The sequence below is a fragment of the Ascaphus truei genome, chromosome 3 (genome assembly GCF_040206685.1).
Source record: "Ascaphus truei isolate aAscTru1 chromosome 3, aAscTru1.hap1, whole genome shotgun sequence".
NCBI lineage: Eukaryota > Metazoa > Chordata > Amphibia > Anura > Ascaphidae > Ascaphus > Ascaphus truei.
In genome coordinates, this window is record NC_134485.1 from 50,517,419 (window position 1) to 50,529,983 (window position 12,565).

Consider the following 12,565-nt stretch of genomic DNA (forward strand, 5'->3'; position numbering starts at 1 on the left):
GAAAAAAAACATCCTTGAGCATAATGATAGAGTCGGGATGGTGCATAGCGAGAAATTAAGGCTGAGAGTGTAAAGCTTTAAAAGTGATGAGAAGAATTGAATGTGAGATGCAGGATTTGACAGGAAGCCAGGAGAGTGATTTCAGCAGGGGAGACGGTGAGACAGATTTAGGAAAGAGTTGAGTGATTCTGGCAGCAGCGTTTAGCATAGATTGTAAGGAAACAGGTGAGAGGAAGGAAGGCCGGACAGAGCAGGAGGTTACAGTAATCGAGACAGGAGAGAATGAGGGCCTGTGTAAGAGTTTTAGCAGTCGAGCAAAAGTATCTCAGACAGCCTCTTTGTAGTTTGTGGTTGTCGTGACAACCAGAGATGCTCAAATTGATGACTGAGGCTGGGAGCCCTGCACAGATCCCTGTTGTGTTTGCTTTTAAATGTTAAAGTGCAAATTTTCACATTATTATCAAAGTATGTTTAAATTTATATTCATACAGTAACAACTAGTGTGGTGGACATTGTTCACCCACATGTTAGTAGTGTTGCTAACTGCATTTATAAATATTTAGTGCAAAGCACATAGAGCAACATATTTCAAAGAATGAGGAAGCAGTTGGTTCATAACAAGGGAGTATATACAAAACCCTTATTGATACCATTGGGGACTGGGTTTGGAGAGTGTAAATCCACTTTGCTTTCCTTTGCAGGACGGTTTTGTCCCACTTGCCTTTTCTGCTACTCTTTAGAATGTGGTCTATTCCCTGGAATGAGAGGAAATTAGGGTCACCCCCGTGCCATTCTTTGATGTGACGTGACAGTTGAGTACCAAGTTGGTTGCGTATAGATCCTATTTGTTCCAAAATGCGCCTCCTAAACAATATGTGTGTCTTGCCAACATATATTTCACTGTCATAAATTTTCACTATGCAATATTTTTTGATCGGTTTTCCACGGTATCCACATTGTCAGTATAACTTTTCATACATCACGAACTTCTTGAGAATAATACGTTTTGCATGTTTTTTTGTTTTTCAACTGTCCTACAGTTTGTTGCGTATTAAATTGGATTTCTTTTTAAGTCGGAATAATGTGAGAGTTGAAGTGATATTCAGTATTTACATTTTGTTTCACTTTAAGACAGTGCTTGATCATCATGACAGAAAATAGCTGCCGTTTTGGACAACTTCATTGTCGTTGCCTCAACTGTCAGTGGAAACTAGGTTCGTATAGTACCACACAATAGTGTGAGAATTACATTTGCCAGACATTACTGTTTTTAACTGAATTTTGAGAATACAAGACAATTTGATGACAAAATCTACAAATTGATAGCATTTCAAAGTTTATTTTGCTCGTGTTTCATTCCGTGTTATGAAGTTTATGAAGGAATTAGGTTTACTCACTCATCCAACAATGCAGTATAAAATATAGCGCTTTACTAGTATTAATAACAATCAACTTAGTGAATGTTTATCAGTTATTATAATCAAAACAACAGGTTTTTGTTTGCAAAAACGACTTTACCAACTTTAACAGTTAATACACTGAAACACACTTACCACCAAGACAAACGTTTAGAATTTTAATTTTAATTGAATTTACGCTCAAAATATTTTTGGGGTATAAACCTTCCTCAAGAATATCCAGGGTTGGTGTACGGTAACAAAGCAGCCCTTGTTCTTTAGCTGGTTGAATATATTTTCTCATTTATTTTACCATGCACCATACAACTAAGGAGGATTTCTGTATTTTATCCTAGACTGTTCTACTGAAGATGGGACAGGAAATAAATAATTTATTTCATAGTCTCCCATTGCTCTTTTACCAAAGCTCACGCATTAATTACAAGGTTAAATATATCATTATTTTTATGGCTTGCATTCCATTTCAATTAGATATTTTATTTTGCCGATTTTAAGTGTGTTCTCTTATTAGAAGTCAAGGGAAGATGCTATTACTTTTCAGTATCCAGCATAGATTCTCCCAGATGCGTCTATGAGTACTTTAATATCATTACTGAATGTCTTCCATTAAAACTGCAAGTAAGTTGCTGCCTGTGCATCTGATTTACTGTAAGCATGTCTCAATAGGCCTTTTAGAAAATGCTATGGTATGAAATATCAGATGCTGAGACCCGTGCAGTGAACAGCGCTTCATCAGCATAAATCATCTTGGATTTCAGGGAGTTAAAAAGCCATTCACTTTGTGTTTATTATAAAATTGAACAACTGCAGTTCAGGATACCTTTGGTACTATTTATTTCAATTGGTATTTGCAGGATTGATTATACTTTATATGCAAATGACTTAATATATTTTAGAAAAACAGTATGTTAATTTGATTAATTTCTTGCCTTATTTAATTCTCATAAAATGTCACCTGCCGTTCATCACACGACACAACCTACTTCCATGTGAGAAGCAATCAGTACAGAAAGATGATGCATTACATATAACGAAAAAGATATACCAGAATTGTTTTAGGGAGTACATACACTGGTGAGTATGCCGGAAAGGCATTTTTCTAACTTAAAAAGCTAATTAAGGTCATTTTCTGAAAACGCTGATTATTGAGATACAGATCACAAATTTGAAGTAGTTAAGGAGAAGGATGTTGATAGAAATGAAAATTAGATTTGTTTGTTTCCTAAGGTATGTGACCATCTGAATAATAAACAGCTTAGCATTATTTTCAAAAGCATTTTCTTTGCTTATTATTTTGTAGGTTATCAAAGTGTCCTGAATGTTTTTATTGCAAATAACTAAGCTAGAGTAGGGACATGCAGATTCTGTGACTTAACAGTGGTGTAGTGTACATTGGCAATCCTTCCAGTCAGTAGTCCAGATACTTTTGTAATATAAACTGTAGAACTTTATTGCAGATAAATCTTGTGAATATTCGGCATAGGATGAAGTAAGTGTGATCATATTGCCAGAAAACCAGATTAAAGTGCCACAGCTTTAGCCTTCTTGTGGTTTTCCAACTATTATTGGAACTCTAACTTTTCATTAGTCAGAAATTGATTGCCTCTATAATGATTGAGTGACAAATGTAAGGACATACTTGTTTGTAAATAATGTGTAATGCAGGTTTTGTGGAAAGGTACTTTCTCAGTTTTAGAGTTTTGATATTTATAGTGGTTATTTTATTGTTATTACACTTAAGAGTGAACAGCTCAAGCAAATAATGTATTAGCATCTACAGAGTCACTAAAGCTTACTTTGCACTAAGAGGTTTGTGAACATATTAAAACGTTGCAAAACTTACAGCTAGAACCATTCAATTTTGCACAATACTTGCCCATCTCTGGACATGGCGTATTGAGAACTGTATAATATAGTATTCGATAATTATTTTCCAATAGTTTTCTAAATGGTATTGAAAAAACAAAAGCTGTTAACAAAATCATTAAGAGAAGCATAGTTAACCCTTTCTAAATTCTAAGTGGGTTCATTGCCTATACATTGAATTTCTAGAAAGATGCAAAGTCTTTTCTTTTATATATCTACTGTAATTGCCATCATAGCATATCAAATATTATTGACACATTTTTTGCTTGTTCCAAACCTCTACACATTGCACTAAATATTGTTGTGTAAGCAACTATCCTTCTGTAGTAGAAAATAGCAAATACAGTACAATTAAAGTTTTAACTAGGTCCCTCTGGCAAGGACTACAATACTTCCAACAATCTACAGGCCCCAATCACAGGTCTATGTACAAGGTTAGGAGCACTCCTGGTACTGTAGACCTACCACAGATGCATAATTAACCAGCGAAGGAACTTGTAAATTACATAGTTACATAACAAGAAGTAGTATCAGGATCTTCAAAGACTAATGAATTTATTAGAACATGGCCAAAGTTTCAGTCCAACTTTGGACTTTTGTCATCTTGACCAAAACATCGATCCTCTTCTAATAAACACTTTATTCTTTAGTAAGACCACTGGAGAGCCTACTACTTCTTCCTTTCCCAATTACAGTACTAACAGATTGGGGACTCACAGTAGTCTTGCAGCGCAAGTTGAAACAAAATTTAACAATAGAGTTACATTAAGTTTTAGGTCAGCTAATATTAGGGCATGGCCCTCAAAGGAAATAGCACGACTCTCCAAAATGAAGGATGGTTGAAGCAGTAAGATGATGAGTGTTGAAGCCACTCCAGCACACCTGAGACAGACAGGCTCCTAGAGACATAGTTATGTAGTGATCTTTTTTTACGTTCAGGAGCATTATTTCAATATTTAGCCCTGTCAATTACATCAGGTTGGCTGAATACCTAGACCAAAGGGAACTCCCAAAACCAGATGGATTAGTCTGTATCCTGACTAGGACCAAATGAAGATGTACAGTATGGATCTGTGATACAGATGTAGCAAGACTTCTTGTTTTTAGCACCAGGGCAAGTTACAGAACCGTGGCCACAACTGCCCCGGAGCTCGAGGATTATCGCTGCCTGGGATCCAATGGGAAACATGGACCACAGCAGCACAGTTTCTGGAGCTGCGGCTTTAAGATTTTTCAGCCACAGTTCTGGAGACAGTAAGTTTCGCTACATCCGTCATCATCAATGACAGACAACACTCCTTGGGACCTACAGTATGTATAAAGAGTTGCTAAAAGTAATTTTGTCATAAAATGGCCGCACAGAAGTGTAGAAAATGTTTTTTTTTTTTTTAAATCTGCTCCAGTGTATAAAAATGATATTGAGGTGTGCGACATGTACAGGTCGGTCAGCTTTTTTTCACAAAGAACATAATGATGCTGGAGGTAGAGTTAGAGGCTGATATGTAGTCAGAGGCGCATATATGCAAATGCAATGCTTGTAATAAATTAAATTATTCACCCATTTTGTGCATTATAAATGTATCAATATTGTCAGTTAGGTTTTCTTTGCGTAAAAGACAAATGCAACTAAACACAAACAATTCTTAATGCATTCATACAGTTCATACAGTTAATTAATGCATGCATGTTCATACCGCATGTATGAACACGACATATAAGCATAAGAAAATGTGTTCAAAATGTACATACGTGCCAGCATACAGTATGCAGCTAATTATTTTGGCTGAGAAGTTTTTTTTCTGACGCAGTATACTCTCTTAATTTTTTTTCAAAAAACAATTCTTATCTACATAGTCCCCCTTGTCTTCACCCTTTTGAAGAAGAAAACATTTACTTGTATGCTTAGAAGTAACATTTGATGTGTTTTGTGCCTTTTCTCTATGACAGGTCTTATACAAATAATTTTTCTACATCTTCTGCTGGCAGTTTGTGAGATAACCCTGTCTATTGTGACTTTTGAATACTTCCCTCTTCCGTGCACCTAACAAAGTATGGTGTTGAGAAATATAAAATAAAAAGGAAGATGGTAAAGGCTGCATCCATTAATATTTATTCAAGTTCTGTACATTTTGTAAATATAAGGCACATTAAAAAAAATTAATCTTGTAATTACCTAAATCCAATCACATTCCTGAAAATTACACATGGACCTAGCAGACTATGGTTGTTTTTATGTGATTAAAAAATTGATATACATGGATCCTGCAGTGTTCGTTGAAATCATGCACAGATCTGACAGGCAACATTTGTGTGAATTCTGCATAAATCAGTCAGTCTTTGTGTTTATTAGGCATGGATCTGGTATTATTTGTATGAATTACAAATTAAACCACCAGTGTTTGGGTGAATTATGTATTGATCCAATAGGATCCAGCAGTGCTTGTGTGTATTATTCATGGAGGCAGTAGGATCAGCAGTGTTTATTTAAATTATGCATGAATCTAGTAGGATCCGGTCATGTTTGTGTGAATTACACATGGATCTGGAAGTGTTGTGTGAATTACATATCAATAGTTCTCTTAACTCTACATACTCCACTCCATTATCCTCTGTGTCACTGAATTCTGGTTACTCTCCTCTCTTTCTTCTTACTCATACCATCTCCTCTTAGGGGACTATAACATGCACATTGTCTCTCACTTCCTCCTTTGGTCTCCACCAATAGACTAAGTGCTAATTCGTTCCAGCACCCACAAGGATGGCAATATACTGTACTTGACCTCGTCTTTAATAAAAACTGTTCTTTATCAAATTTCTTAATTAATCACAAACATTCACTCTCTGACCATAACTTTTACCCCCTCTCTCACATTCCTCACACTCAGCCTCCAGCCTCTCGTTGCTATTCTCGTAACCAGCTTTCCACTTACCTTTAGTCCTTGACAGCTAGCATAAATTCTATATTTTCTTCTCTATCATCCTTCGCTGACCCAAACAGTCTTGTCACTACTTGCAATTCTGTAATTACGTCCTCACTTGATCAGTATGCCCCTTCTGTGTGCCAACAGTCAGGGTGCTGTAACCCACAATCCAAAATAAACACTCATACATGCTTTCTATACTCTTGAATTTGTTCCTCTTAATGTCTCTTGAGGAACTTACACACTCCAGCATATTTCCCTCACTATAAATGAATTCTATCCTGCTTGAACTCTTCTCTTTTTCTTGCCAAACAGAGGTACTTTACCACTCTAAAAAAAATGGCACAAATCCAACCCATGTCTGTCTCCTTCAACCTTCTTCCATTACACCTCAGGACTTATTTTAAGGGCAAGGAGGAAGCTATCAACAGATAAATCGCCTTTGTACTTACTACATCTCCCCTCCTTTTACCTAACACTTTTCCCTCTGTAACTAGAGAAAATAAATGAATAACTTGCTCCACTCCTCAACCACCACCACATACAGCCTTGACCCATCTCCTTAAACATCTCACCTTACTCTGGTCCCCATCCTTACTCAGGGCCAAGCATACTAAGCCTGTTAGTCTATTTAACCTAACATTACCCCCAAATTACCATTAAGTTAATCATAATGCCTATCCACTAAAGTAAAACATCTAACATTAACCTAGAGTTAATCATTTACATAGCATATAGATACATTTCTATGGAAATTAGTGTTACTCATATGCAAATGATATGCTAATGATTTGTAATCTTAACATCACAGTTTCGTAGATGAATGGAAGTCCGTTAATGTAACCACAGTGAAATAATGTTACGCTAAATAAGTCACATCTAAACTTGCTGTTATTACCAGCCAGACCCTGATTATCCTAACGTTGTTTCAAATAATTGCCTAAAAATAAATATTAATGTTGATGTTAAACAAAACAAAATGGCACCCTAATATTGCCTTTTGGTCTGGGATTTAGCCCTCTCTCTTAAAATAGATATAAGTTTGAGACCAAAAAAAAGCAGTGTATTTTATAAAAAAAAATTCTAGAAAAGATGCAGCTCATAACATGTGAAATCATTAAGGTTGTAAATTGCATAATCTTTTACAGTATATTGTTTAAGGTGATGCAGGATATTTTTACCAGACTTGGCACGATAGGTACTGTAATATATTTGCATGTAATTACTGTACAGTACAGTATGTTTCTATAATGATATACCAAGCATTTTTGATAATGACTACAAAGAAACAGTAATTGTGATTAAGATGTTTAATCACTTACAGAGTGCAAGCATTTGCAAAAAAGAAAGAAATCACATACTGTAATAGAAAAAAATGATCTTTTCCACTTTCTTGCAGAGGAAGGGGCAAGATGACTATGTCTTTTTTTATGTGAACTCCCATCTATCTATATATTTCTGAAACCACTGTATGCCTGTGTGTCCGTCCTCTGTCCCTAGGGGAAATCGCATTGGAGCTTTGGCCTGTCACTCCGCCTCAGGCCAATGAGATGGCTCCCTTGGCCCGCCCACCCCCGCACACCTCTCATTGGCCTGAGGCAGAGTGACGGGCCAAAGGTCACACACACACACACACACCCCTTCCTCTTCCTCACCCCGAGGCCTGGCCCTCTGGATCCCCCCCCTCACCCAAACCTCACCTCCCCCCCCCCTCATCACCCCCCTCACCCGCAACTCACCTCCACTCGCGGCGCCCTTAACGCTGCTTGGCTGCGCGGGTGGGGGGTTTAGCGCCGCCGCTCCCATCACCTCACAACCCTCAGGGGCAACGCAGCAGCCCTACCCCCTCCTTCCACCCTCCTCACAGCCTGCAAACCTGCTTGCCTGCGCACTGCGGGACATGCCGGCTGGAGGAGCAGGGCAGTGGCGGCCGCGGCAGGGACACCTCACCACGTGACACCCACCCGCCTCCCCAAAGATTCCACTACGGCCGCACGCTATCTTCAAGCCGGCGCGTGAGGTATGGGGGGGGGTTGGAGGGAATGGCGTGCTGCCCGCTATCTTCATGCCCCCAAAGCCGCCGCATGGGGGGGGGGGGTTGGGTGCCAGCCTGAAACTAGCTTCATGCCGCTGCGGGGGGGGTAAGATGCAGGGGGGGAAATACAGGACTGCCCGCCCGCTATCTTAAGGCCTCCGCCTGAGGTATGGAGGCTGCGGGGGGCGTGGGTAGGGGGAGATGTCACTAAATAACCCACCCACCCAGTCACTAAATAACCCACCCACCCAGTCACTAAATAAAAGTCACTAAATAACCCAAGTGTCACCCGCCCACTCACTAAATAACCCACCCACCCACCCAGTCACTAAATAACCCACCCAGTCACTAAATAACCCACCCATCCACCCATTCACTAAATAACCCACCCAGTTACTAAATAAAGTCACTAAATAAAGGGTCACTAAGTAAAGTCACTAAATAACCCACCCAGTCCCTAAATAAAGGTCACTAAATCCACCCAGTCACTACATAAAGTCACTAAATAACCCACCCACCAAATAAAAGTCACTAAATATTAGTGACTAAATAAAAGTCACTAAATAACCCACCCACACACCCAGTCACTAAATAACCCACCCACCCAGTCACTAAATAAAAGTCACTAAATAAAAGTCACTAAATAACCCACGAGTCACTAAATAACCCACCCACCCACCGAGTCACTAAATAACCCACCCACTCAGTCACTAAATAACCCACCCACCCAGTCACTAAATAACCCACCCACCCAGTCACTAAATAACCCACCCACCCAGTCACTAAATAACCCACCCACCCAGTCACTAAATAACCAACCCACCCAGTCACTAAATAACCCACCCAGTCACTAAATAAAGTCACTAAATAACCCACCCACCCACCCACTCACTAAATAAAGGGTCACTAAATAAAAGTCATTAAATAAAAGTCACTAAATAACACACACACCCACCCAGTCACTAAAAAACACACCCACCCACCCAGTCACTAAATAAAAGTCACTAAATAAAGTCACTAAAAAACACACCCACCCACCCAGTCACTAAATACCAGTCACTAAATAACCCACCCAGTCACTAAATAACCCACACACCCACTAAATAACTCACCCACCCAGTCACTAAATAAAGTCACTAAATAACCCGATGTCACTAAATAAAGTCACTAAATAAACACACAGTCACTAAATAACCCACATAGTCACTAAATAACCCACCCAGTACTAAATAACCCAATCACCCAGTACTAAATAACCCACCCACCAAATAAAAGTCACAAAATAATCCATCCACCCACCCACTAAATAAATCACAAAATAACCCACCAAGTCACTAACTAACTAACTCAACCACCCACCACATCACTAACGCACACACACACACACACTGACGCACACACACAGTGACACACACCCTCCCTTCCCCCCGCCCCTGCCTTCCCCCGTGCCCTTGCCTTCCCCCCCTTGCCACTGCCTTTCCCCCCCTTGCCTTTCACCCTTGCTCCTGCCTTCCCCCCTTGCCCCTGCGTTCCCCCCCTTGCCCCTGCCTTCCCCCTTGCCTTTCACACCTGCCTTCCCCCCCTTGCCTTTCACCTCCCCTTGCCCCTGCCCTCCCCCCCTTGCCGCTGCCCCCCCTTGCCCCTGTCCCCCCTTGCCCCTGCCCCCCCTTGCCCCTGCCTCCCCCCCTTGCCCCTGACTTCCCCCCCCCCTTGCCCCTGCCTCCCCCCCTTGCCCCTGCCTCCCCCCCTTGCCCCTGCCTCCCCCCCTTGCCCCTGCCTCCCCCCTTCCCCCTGCCTCCCCCCCCATCCCCTGCCTCCCCCCCCCTTTGCCCCTGCCTTCCCCCCGCCCCTTGCCCCTGCCTTCCTCCCCCTTGCCCCTGCCTTCCCCCCCCCTTGCCCCTGCCTTCCTCCCCCCTCCTGCCCCTGCCTTTCACCCCCCGCCCCTGCCTTTTGCTCCCCCGCCCCCCTCCCGCCCCTGCCTTTCACCCACCACCTCACACCCCTTCCAACCGTAGTGGGACCGCAACACCGCACTCACTAGCCACTCGCCAACTCACAATAACTTTACAATAAACCATTTTTAAACAACATTGGATTACATTTTCTTCCATGTTTCTTTTCAACATTATTATACAACCTTTCCACCAAATACTCAACCTATTCTTACCCTATTTCGAAATACTACCTATTACGGATTTACATCCCGGGCAACGCCGGGTATATCAGCTAGTGACTTAATAAATGTTGGGGCACTGGTCGATTAGGTGGACTTGGTGGAGGAGGAAGAATAGATGAGAATGTCGTAAATGAAACACCAGATACTGGCAATGATTTTAGAGGCTGCTGGTATAGACACTATATAATTCGCTTACATGCCCTCTGTGGCTTGCTGCACAGAACATGTTAGCGCATTTATGGCACTGGTCAGTAGGTCTATATTGTTGGTCATGTTGGTGTTATTTTGACACATTATTTGTATTAGGACTCTGAAGCATACTTTTATAATTTATCAGGATAGCTGGTTTATCTGATTTAGCAGGAGCTGGTGCATAAGTTTATGTAGACTCTGGTGCAGGAGATCCAGGAGCAGGAACCGGAGAAAGAGCTGTATACTCATCTGGAAGTAATTCAGTGAGTTGTAAGGTCACAGTGTCCTCCTTCTTGCTGCTCATCCTCATGAGAGATAACAAGGGAGCTCTGTAATGCAGCATATGGGTGTCTTTGTGATGGCCCTTGAGAAAAATAAAAAGCTATGCTCAAATACAGTAATAACTGTTTGGAGTATATGTAACAAAACTGGTTGTGTGTGTGAAAAAAAATACATTTCTTATACATTTTAGGTTTCCTTAATAAGCGTTAATATGCGAGTTTACAATGTATGTAATATAAATAATTATAAAACAGTTAATTAAAGTGATATAATAGGCAATTACTAACATTTCTAAGATTATGGAGATAACATTGAAAAAATATTACTTTATACTGTACTAATTTTTACATGTCTATAATGTATAAGCCATGGCCTGTAGTACACAAAGATTATGAGACCTTGAATATAAGCATCTCATATATAGGTTATTATGAGATCTGCCCACCACATGTATGTGTGACTAATGTGTAATTAATACTGTAACCATATGAATGTCATAAAAAATTGGCAATAATATAACATTAAAACAATAGATTGATATACACTGTATTATATAAGTTGTCTATTTGAACTTACCATGTTTCTTCATTGTAGGAAAGTCAAAATCCTGAGCTGTGGACATGACCTCCATCATTGTCCTCTCATATGAAAACAAATTGTGCCCTGGTGGTGGTCCCCCTCCTGTGCATCTGGTCTCTGTTGCTTTTTGCGTCTAAACTTCTGGAACACCTTGTTTATTTATGAATACTTCATTTTTTCAACTTCATTACATACTTTACCCTCTCCAGTCTGACTTTTGCATGTCATACTCACTGAAGCCGCACGCACCAAAATATCTAATGACCTCCATATTAGAGATGGGTGAATCTTCCACCGACATTCACTCTGAATGTGGGAGTTCCTTTTAGCCACAAAAATCCACTACATGGGCTAAAAAAATTACATCTTTATTCAAATGCATGCAATACCGCCAGCCGCCACTATTTGCACATCCGATAGAGACTGTCTATACATTAGTTTGCGAATATCATGACATTCGATTTGCCTAGAACGTCCAGGCCCTGAAATAGGATGTTTTTCTGAAAAGGAGAAGAGAGACACATACAGTATAAAGAGATAGAGAAACTCATTTATCAAAATCCACCCGGATTTGTTAGTGCCCAATCAGCAATTTGATTTAGGTTCTCCCGTCTCTATTTGTGGCTCAAATCTTGACAAATTCATCAATTTCTACTCCATATTGCCAAATCTTAAGGAAACTACTCTATTCTGATTCTTCTGGACCTCTCCATTGCTTTCTATTTTGTTGACCACCTTCTCATCTATATTTGTTCCGAGGCAAAACGGAGCACTAAAATCCACTCCTGCACAAAAACAGGCCCGAGAGTACTGCAGAGCTATCCCCCACCAACCCGGCACTTACCCATAATAAGCCGCTACTCTGGTGAGCGCGGAGACACGGTGAGATTCTAGTGCTCCGTTTTGCCTCGGAACGGTTTGGGGCGTGTCCGACGGGCGCGTGACGTCATCACGTTTTGTGGGCGGTCCTACGTCGTAATTTTGGCGTGGAAACGTGGCATTTGAATGTGTATAAAAGTAAGCACCATTAATACAGTGTATACTCCTTGATAAAAAGTTTTTTTGGAACACGAAACGCGATAGGAGGGTTAGTGCC

At 40.5% G+C, this 12,565-nt stretch overlaps 1 protein-coding gene across 4 annotated transcripts in view; it reads left to right on the forward strand.

Moving 5' to 3' along the window:
• The window catches only part of CADM2 (cell adhesion molecule 2), a 1,412,134-nt gene that overhangs the window by 708,568 nt on the left and 691,001 nt on the right, over positions 1–12,565 (forward strand). The gene's annotated exons all lie outside the window — the stretch shown is intronic.